The following is a 10,187-nucleotide window of genomic DNA, read 5'->3' as shown; positions in this document are numbered from 1 at the left end:
CCTTGTGGGATGGTTGTGGAGAGGTTGCATTAAGACAACTAGACAAAATTCAGAATAAAGCTGTTAGAATCATTAACAACCCTGCCATTACATATAAACTACCTCCCCTGCAAGTAAGAAGGAATGTTGCCTCCCTTGCATTATTTTACAGATTTTTTTTGGCAAATGCTCAGACGAAGTTGCGTCCATGGTGCCACCTCTTCATGCCTTCCCTCGTGCTACACGGGCATCTGGTAGCGCTCATGACTGGAATGTCACTCAACCATATTGCAGAACTTCTGCCTATCAGAATTCTTTCATTCCCCGAACTGCATCTCTCTGGAACTCGCTTCCCCAGAGTTGCTTTCCTCCAAATTTCAACCTACAACTGTTCAAGTCTAACTGTTACAGATATTTTATGAACAGAGGACACCAGTAATCTGGTGTATGGATTATTTTTTTTTTCCCATTTGTTTTTCCTTCCTCCGTTCTGTTATTAAAAAAAAAAAAAAAAGTAAAATACCTGAGGTAACACCAGACGAAGTAAACATTTCTCTCAAAAATATGAAAAGAGGGAAGGATCCGGGAGAAGATGAAATAGTAGCAGATTTACCGTTGGATGTAGAAGTACAAAACAGGCTCGCCTGCTTATAGACTCAGTGTATAAAAAAAAAAAAAAAATCCGACTACATGGTGTAACGCAATAGTTATTTTAATTTACACAAAAGAAGACTCCAAAGATCTTAGTAACTACCGACCCATTAGCTTATTATCAGTCATTTACAAACTCTTCACTAAAGTCCTTACGAACAGAATAACAACAAATTTGAGAGAAAGCCAACGTAGAGAACAGGCAGGATTCCGAACTGGGTATTCGACTACCGGTCATCTACATACAATGAATCAGCTAATTGAAAAACTATACTGTAGAATGTAATAAACCACTGTGCTTAGGTTTTGTTGATTACGAAAAGGCTTTTGACTCAGTGGATCACATAGGAATTTTAAATTCATTGCGAGAACAAGGTGTGAATGAGAACATTGTAAAACTGCTCGAAAACATATATAAAGAGGGAACTGCTACAGTACAATTACATAAGGACTCGGAAAATATTAAGACTGAGAAGGGTATGCATCAGGGAGATACAATTTCATCAAAATCATTTACAGCATGCCTAGAACGTATTTCCAGAAAGCTCAACCGGGAGAACAAAGGACTAAACATAGATGGAGAAAAGCTAAACCATTTGTGATTTGCAGGTGACATTGTCCTAATCTCAGAAACAACAGAGCCATTGCAAAAAATGATAAATGACCTCAGGGTAGGGCTGAAGATTAACCGGAGTAACACTAATATTTAATCCACATACACCAAAGAGCGTCATCAGAATAAGCAAGAAATTCTTGAAGTAGTCAAGGAGTACAATTACTTGGGGCAAATACTAAAATTAGCGAAAGACCATGATAGCGAAATAAAAAGACTCATTACAATTGGATGAAAAGCTTTGGGTAAACATAGAGACATTATGAAAAGTAGCTTGCCAATAAGTATGAAACGAAAAGCAAATAACGAATTTATAATTCCAGCTATGACGTACGGCTGTGAGACCTGGAAACTAACAAAATCGATGGAAAATAAACTAATCCGTTCTGAGGGAGCAATGGAAAGTTCAATGTTGGGAATATCTTTAAGAGACACGAAAAGATCAACCTGGGTGAGAGATCAGACTATGGTCAAAGACATTATAGAAGCTACAAAAGAAATGGCGGTGGGCATGCCATGTAACAAGAATAAAGGATAATCGACTGAGCAAGAGGCTGACTGACTGGACACCAAGAGGTTGTAAGTGTAGCAGAAGAAGGCGAGACAGGAGGTGGAGAGATGAGATAGAGGAATTTGCAGGGAAAACGTGGCAGAGATTGGCTCAGTCAAGGGATTTGTGGAGAAGGTTGGGGGAAGGCTTTATTTAGCAGTGGACTTGTAATGGCTGATGAGATATATATATATATATATATATATATATATATCCGTTTGAATATCCACTGCCGGACCGGCCTATCCCGACCGAAGTCGGGACGATACAGCCAAAGTATCTTTACCGATTGGCTTAGGCTGTCTGGAAGAGATTGTATGTAGGGTGAGAAGTGCTTGTAAGTGTAATTGTAGTGTTGGAGTGGCTTTGGATGTGTGTGTAGTCTGTGAACCAAGTGTAATCGTCCCGCGCAAGCCGACTGGGTGCACGCATAGTTTATAGTAAGCGACACTGGTTAAACCACAGCACCCCTTGTGTCCGCCAATGCAGTACGTGGCCGGGTGAACACTCCCAAAGTTTATTACCCTGGCGGGGCGCGAACCCTGGTTCACCCGTGTACGAAACGCACACTTTACCATTGTACCACAGAGGCTCCATATATATATATATATATATATATATATATATATATATATATATATATCATTCGCAACTTCAATCCACGTTCCTCCACGCACTCCTTCATCTTTGATCACCTTCCCCAGACAGAATAAAAGGGAGTACCATAGTCTAATGGTCATTAGCCCATAATGGGCAGCTTCTGACCAAGGATGTAGCCATTCTGAGAAGGCGACAATGATAGCAAAGAAAGCAAGGCTTCCCGCTGCCTACCATACTCTCCACGAAATAGCGTAAAAGCGACAAGGAACACTATACAGTCTAAGAAAACCAGTATAAAAAAAAATTACAGGATAATGCGAAAATTCTTACAGGAAAGTGGAAAAGGTTACAGATTATGATACTATCAAAATTGACCTTGAATGAAATCATCATAATTTCATCATATTCAATGCAATATTCACACAGCATTTTTTTTTTTTTTTTTTTTTCGGCCTATCAACCATTGGGGCCGAAGCCCCTGGTTATTAAGGCCATTTATATATATATATGTATATACATTTAAACATATATACATATATATACAAACATATATATATATACATACATACACACACACACACACACACACACACACACACACACACTTCTATGCATACATACAGACACACTTTCATGCAAACGTACATATATATATAATAATTTTAATCTTATTTAATTTTTTTTGTATTTTTATTTTTTTGATTTTTTCTTGGTTTTATATTTTTTATACCTTATATTATAAAGAAAACCTAATCTAAAGACCCTAAAACTAATCACCTAACAGACAAATCGCTAACCTATACTAAATCCTACAGAGACAAATAGCTAGACCTACACTAATGGTAAAAATACCTCGACTAACAGAACACCATCGACAGCAGATATGTAATGCCTTTCTACATTACATACCAGCACTCATCACCTGGTGACTGTCAGTCGAGGCACAACCTAATATAGGGTACATCAATATATGAAAGGGAACCAGACGAGTCAGGAACATTTCCATATACGTCAGCTGTCGTCCCTAATTAGAATAACTTAAGCAAGATAATATAATGTATTTACATAATTTGTACAGAAAGTGAAGAACCTCGCCCAGCAGACCACCATCGACTGCAAGTGCCCAATACCTTCCTATATTGCAACACAGCATCAAGGCAGTCATATGTACATATAGCTTGTTCCTGAGTACTTTGAAGTTAATTCAAAAGCTCATTCTCTTCCTCCTGTAAAATGTCAGAAGTATACTACATTTATATTGTTCGAAAGTTACTTGACGAGAGCAAGAGCAACAGCAGCATTATTCTTACTGTCTTACCAACATACTCATGCTTTCAGATGTAAACTCCGTAAGCCTTGTTTCTCAAAGTATAAAGTTTTACCTCTTTATAAGCTAGAACTGCGAGGACGTTTACACACTCGGTGCTCCTGATTTCAAATCTTTCTAGGCGTTATACATCTGCGACCTCTTGCAGCGTCAGACTATGGATAGACAGATATAATCTTTTACTGACATAGCCTACTACGGTTAGAAATTTGCGTTTCTCACATGAAATCACACTTGTCAGTTCTCAGACTGGGCAAGTAATAAGTTTGGATTCTGATGTTTATCACTGTCTTTAGTTATATTTGCAGTTGTTGGGAGTTTCGTATTGTGTTCAACTTTACTAATGTTACTTCCAACACCTGAATCAAGGTCATACACGGGAAAGGTCCAAAATGTGTTTTATAGCATGGGCTTTTGTTTGATACTATCCCAAAGTCAGATTTAACCCGTTATATTAATTCCTTCATTCAAATGACGTCCTTCCGTAGGATACTCATAGCACCTCCAGAAAATCTGTCTGAAATTCCCGGGGGTCGGGCCAAGAAATGTCTTTGTCACTGATTTACTGAGAGACTGATTTACCGCGTTACTGATTATCTTACGTCAACCAGCAAAGTGCCCACCACGCCTATGTTGTCGTACCACAGGACTCATTCTCTGTCATGAGTTTGTAGCTTAGGTAAGTTTGGACAGTTTTGAGAATTTCGCGCTTAACCACTGGGAATCCGTACTGGAGGATAGAATCTGGCCGGTTGTTTTGCAAGGGGGTTGGCGCCTCTAAATTTTGTTCTGGGACTCATAGTTTTGCAGACATTTAGATCATTCTAAAAAAAAAAAAAAAAAAAAAAAAAAAAAATGCTTGTTTGAAAAGCTTTGGATAGTTTGAGTAATTCTGGATAGATCTAAGTATAAATTTTGGTGGCATAAGCCTGTCATGAGTTTGTAGGTAAATCTTGATGGAAAACGGTTTTGCTAGAATATTTATAAGAGTTAGGTAGATAGACAGATTAGATAAACTGGGAGGCAGGTAGATGAATGGATGAATGAGTGAAGGAATTGCCAGGCGAACTGATGAAACGATACATCAATAGACGAATGGATTTGTTGATAAGTGTTAAAATAGTTTAATAGGTGGATAGACAGGTAGATAAAACAGGTTAAATAGATGGGTGAGTGGATGAATGGGTGGATAGATGTATGGACATACGGGTAATGGCAGCGTACGGCAACTTACTGGCATATGGTGAGAATGTCACGTGTCGCCGGTGTGCTCGTTTTCAGTCAATTTTTTGAAGATACATTAAAAAGCTTATAAACTAGATCTTTCTCCGAGGATCTGGCAAGAAACAGCATGGCTATGCTAGTAAATGGGCATGGAGTGATCCTACCAAATTAGCAAGGTCTGGTGTACGGTAGTCTTTATTAGCCACGATTACAGTTACATATACAGTATACCGTAATCTGGAGCTAAATCGTTTGGTGGGATCCTCAGCAATACTAAATGTATGGCATCGTAGTGAAAAGATTACTCTTTTTAATCAAACGTAGCCTAGAAACTGCTGTTTCTTCATGCTGAATGCATGTTTACAACAATAAACGTAGTGCTAGAATCTGATGTTAATTATGGAAACGTGCCGTGGAAATGAAGTCATGGTATTGGCTTTTTCTGCCATTGAACTACGTGAAATAAACTACAAAAGGACGGAAACCTGAGCCAAATTGGAGAAGAAGAATTATAATATTTTGCTTTCATCTTGCTACCATGATTCAGTCCATTTTAATATAACCAGTCCTATGCCATGCGCTCCAAATTTCATGATTACTCTCTTTAGGTGACCAGTAATCTCAAGTAAAAAAAAAAAAAAATCAGTAGAAGTGGTCAGACTCCAGCAGAGAGAGAAAGAGAGAACGGGGGAGGGGAGAAAAAAAATATTAGAAAAGTAATTACAGAGCGGAAAGAATGAGTGTCATCACTAGGAGGTGAGGGGTGGGGGAAGGTGGAGTAGGGATGGAGAGAGGCAAATGGAGATGGAAGGGATGAGGAGGAGTGGAGAAGAACAGGGGAGAGAGGTAGGGGGAGGGGGAGAGGGAAAAGATAAATGTGGTATGATACAGCGGGGAGAGGGTGGAGTGAAGTGGAGGGAAAGAAGAGGGTAGAATGAGGTGGAGGAGGAGAGACTGTAGAGGAGGAAACAGAGGCGAGGAGATAGGGTAGGGTTGTGAATGGCAGTGAGGTAGGACTCAGTAGTACACAGGCACATAGGATGGGAAACCGCAATAGACCTACTGGTCGTTTCCAGAACGTATGTTACAGGATGCTATGCAGTAGCTACGTACTTTCTGCGGCATAGACAAGGATAACAAAACCAGATAGCTTATCCCATTCACCAATTTCTCTGCAGAAGTTTACAGAAAAAATGAGAAAAAAAAAAAAACTGCTAAGTAGTACAGAAACTGTCATGGTAATTTTACTGAGAGACTTCATGGAAAAAAAAAAATCACAGTTTCAAAATCCCTTAGGGAAAGATGATTGTCTAGTTTCGTTATATAAAAGTAAGAAATGTGAAAAATGCCTAGATTACATTTGATTTTTAAAACGCACCAGTCATACCTTGAAGCTGTTTGCCTGTTTCTCCAGTTTACATTTGCAAAGAAAGAATTATATTTTGGAAACCATCGCTGACTTGTAGTGGGGAATGCCTGTTCCATACTTACAAGTTGCACCCGCAGCATACTCCTCCACATTTAAATCCCACAGGTTCAGTGGCTTTTGGTTGTTTCCTCTCTGTACAAGAGATACAGAATAACAAGGCATGTTTCGAATATTAAACCGTATGCTAAAATACAGGCTTGTAATGTACTGTGTCCCAGTCTCTCACATCGCCGAGCATTTTATGCACGAATTCACAGTTCTGCTGAAAATTAATTGCTTTGCTTCATATCACTGAAAACTTTAACCATTCTCTGCATTATGTAGCCATTGTCAATAGGATAATCTGACTGGGTGATTATGAAGTATTTCTTGACTGTCCTGCACTAAGAATCTCCCTTCTTTGCTTTTTCTATGACAACCTGAACTAGTCAGCTTTTTGTCAGTGACCAAATGGTTTATTTCAAATTATGATTTATGTTCATCTTCACTGTAATCTATCCAGTGTTCTCATGATCACATCTGCAATATGACGCCCAAAATTAATTCAATATTCTTAAATGCAGGCATATTAACGAACTGTGCAATCAGAGAACGATGCTACAATGGCCCGTATACAGCAAGATCGACCTTTCTCTTCAATGGGACAGTAATGCCCAGAATTACATATTTCCCACACTGCAAAAGAATGAATGTGGAAAGGGTACGAACTGTGTCATTATGAGCCAACAGGGGAAGAACGCATGTAGGCATTTGAAAGACCGTACTGGTAGCTACAACCAGCAGCCACTTTAAATGTCCAGCAGGGAGGGTATATTAAACCACAGATGCGGGACAAACGCATTTCGTGAAGCGAACACGCTACCACAAAACCACCGTGGCTCCTTATAAATCATGCCCATCTGAAACTGTATGCTATAACTATGGAGCCAGCAAAAATTATGCTTTGTGAACTGCCTCTGAATACTGCTTTAACTACGACGTCAGCTATACTTGCATGCATTCTTAGCTGCCTCTGTAGCTTGGTCTTATTTCTGATTCTTTCAAGGTTTAGCCTACATTGTTAATTTATGTATTGGTTACATATACCGAAAATTTTTTGTATTAATTCTGCAAATTTCAAAGCTCATTATTAAAATCTCTTAACCTTACTTAAGCCCAAAGAAACAGTTTGTCAGGATATCTTTGAATCACCAGCCGGCACACTAAAGCTTTTACGTTGTTACCCTACCAATGTTTTGTCATCTGGAAAATCGGGGCTTTTATAACGTATTTGCATAAACTGAGCAGTACTCAATATACGAGAAATTGACAAATCAGAATGGTATTCAAAACTGAACCTTGTAGTACCCCACTTCTGATGCCTGTCTAGACCGATTACTTGCCACTAATTTTGTCCCCTGGGTCAATTTCTCATCCACTAGAGCACATTACCTCTGATATCATATTTTCTCATTTCTCAAGAAAACAATTTTTTTTTTCTCCAAATGCTCTGTCATACGCTGAAAACCACTGTACATAATGCCAGTGGACTTAGTTACATCATTCATATCTAATGAGTTGATGAAAAAGTTTTATGAGAATCCTAATTTCGGAATGCACACTGAAGACCTTTAATGCCGTTTCATTCTATACAATTGACTGTTTTACCTCTGACAGTGGTTTGTTAGAGTTACCAAGAGAAGGGATGAGTAGGGGAGGGAGTGGAAAAAAAGAGGGGGTGCGGGGCATGTTGGGGATGAGGGAAAAGGAACTAAGGGAGAGAATGAGGGAGGAGAGAGAGGAGAGGGGAAAAAAAATGAGAAAGAGAAATGAATTAGAAGGGGTAAGGCGAGAGGGAGAAGAATAATGGAGGGTGAGACAAGAGGAAGGGGAGATAAACAAGCCGGTAGGCGACAACGGCCAAACTCTAAGCTGGCCTGTCAAATTATAGCCTCTGCGTTTCAGCCTGAACACACGAAGGACCCTTATCTGGTTAAAGTTTAAAAAATACCATCTCTCGCCTCTCTTTGGACACGAGGTAAACCACCCAGACAACAGAAATAACTCGATACTTGCATAAACAAAATGAAAAAAAAAAAAAAATCCCATATTATGTACCGATTTTGTTCGTAATACACATATCTAGTCGTTTCAAACCATTTCAGCACCACGTTATTATTTAGTGGGGGAGGAGGGGATGAAAATATGGATCTTTCTTAGTGCAATGTTCTTTCACTCCTCCGCTTTGTTTTCACCAGCGTGTACTAGGTCATATTGCGAAATTTTTTCGCTCTCCATTGCAAAGCATGGGATGGATTTAGGAAGCTAAAAATTTCATTGTCAGGTCCGCCAGGCGTTTCCCTTGAACTTGGTAAGAAAAATAAAATCGAATTTTGAAATATGAAAAAATAGTACCGGGGCCGGCCACTTAGTTGCGACAATTTCCTGATCTACGGCCACGAAGGGGCTAAGCGGGCCGTTGCTAGGCAACGAGTAGTTGCCTAGCAACCGAAACCTTGTGGACACAAGTAGGTCATAGGCTGGCCATTGTGTCCGGGTTTCGTCAGAATCGGTTAATTTTGAAGGGTAAGAGTGCCTACCACAATTAAACAAGACTGCTAGGGATGCTGAGGCCAATCTTCGCAGGGTTGCCACTTGAAAACAAGAGGAAAGAGGGGAAAAATGGATGGAACACTTCTGATAGGGAATGACTTCAAGACTACGGCTAAAGAGGTCAGAGCTTTTTCGCCCATTATTAATGCTTCTGCAACTCAAAACGTGAAAAGTACGAAATAACCGTTTTTCTTTTTCGGCCGCTGCTAGGCAACGAGAAGTTGCCTAGCAACCAAAACCTTGCGGGCACAACTAGGTCATAGGCTGGTCATTTGGTTGGAATCGGTTAATTCTGAAGGGTAGAAGTGCCTGCCACAATTACACAGGAAAGAAAGACTACAAGAAATACCACAAGAAAGAAATGCGCACTAACAATAACGGCAGCATGGATCTGGACCAAAAAACTGGAAGGGAAAGATAGTAAAAGGGAGGAATGGGAGGCAGACAGAGGGAATGATGAAGGAAGAGGCCATAACAAAGGTGCAACTCAGGGAACTGAAAAAAAAAAAAATTGATGATGGTGAGGGAAGGAGGAGAAATTCGATGGAAGAAATGAATGTCGAGCAGGAGAGGGGTAAGAAAAGGAGTGGCGGTAAAGAGAGAAATGCAGGAATGAAAAACAACTCAGGAGAGAGAGAGAGAGAGAGAGAGGTCCGTGTGTGTGTGTGTGTGTGTGTGTGTGTGTGTGTGTGTGTGTGTGTGTGTGTGTTGCAGACCTTCACCGCCCTGCAATTGTCACCGTCACGCTCAAATGGTTAATGCCACCCTCGACCCAACCAAGGTAAACACCGACCATCCCATTACGGCCCAGGGTGATCACATGAGAGAGAGAGAGAGAGAGAGAGAGAGAGAGAGAGACAGACAGACAGACAGACAGACAGACAGACAGAGACAGAGACAGAGAGACGGACAGACAGACAGACAGACAGACAGAGGGATCGCTGAGAAAGAGAGAGAGACAGACAGAGACAGAGAGACAGACAGACTGGCAGACAAAGGAATCGCTGAGAGAGAGAGAGAGAGAGAGAGAGAGAGAGAGAGAGAGAGAGAGACAGACAGACAGACAGACAGACAGACAGACAGAGGGATCGCTGAGAGAAAGAGAGAGAGAGAGAGAGACGTGAAGGACAAGGTGGGTGGTTCGGTGATAATCCACGGTTTCCTATTGTGATTATTCGGTCTATAATCGCATTCCTCACTCATTTATCTCAATTACCTTTTT

Source organism: Coenobita brevimanus, chromosome 39 (assembly GCF_032717465.1).
Source record: "Coenobita brevimanus isolate Jiangsu-jjx chromosome 39, ASM3271746v2, whole genome shotgun sequence".
Classification (NCBI taxonomy): Eukaryota; Metazoa; Arthropoda; class Malacostraca; order Decapoda; family Coenobitidae; genus Coenobita; species Coenobita brevimanus.
The sequence above is the reverse complement of the archived record's forward strand: the minus strand, read 5'-3'. Positions refer to the sequence as shown.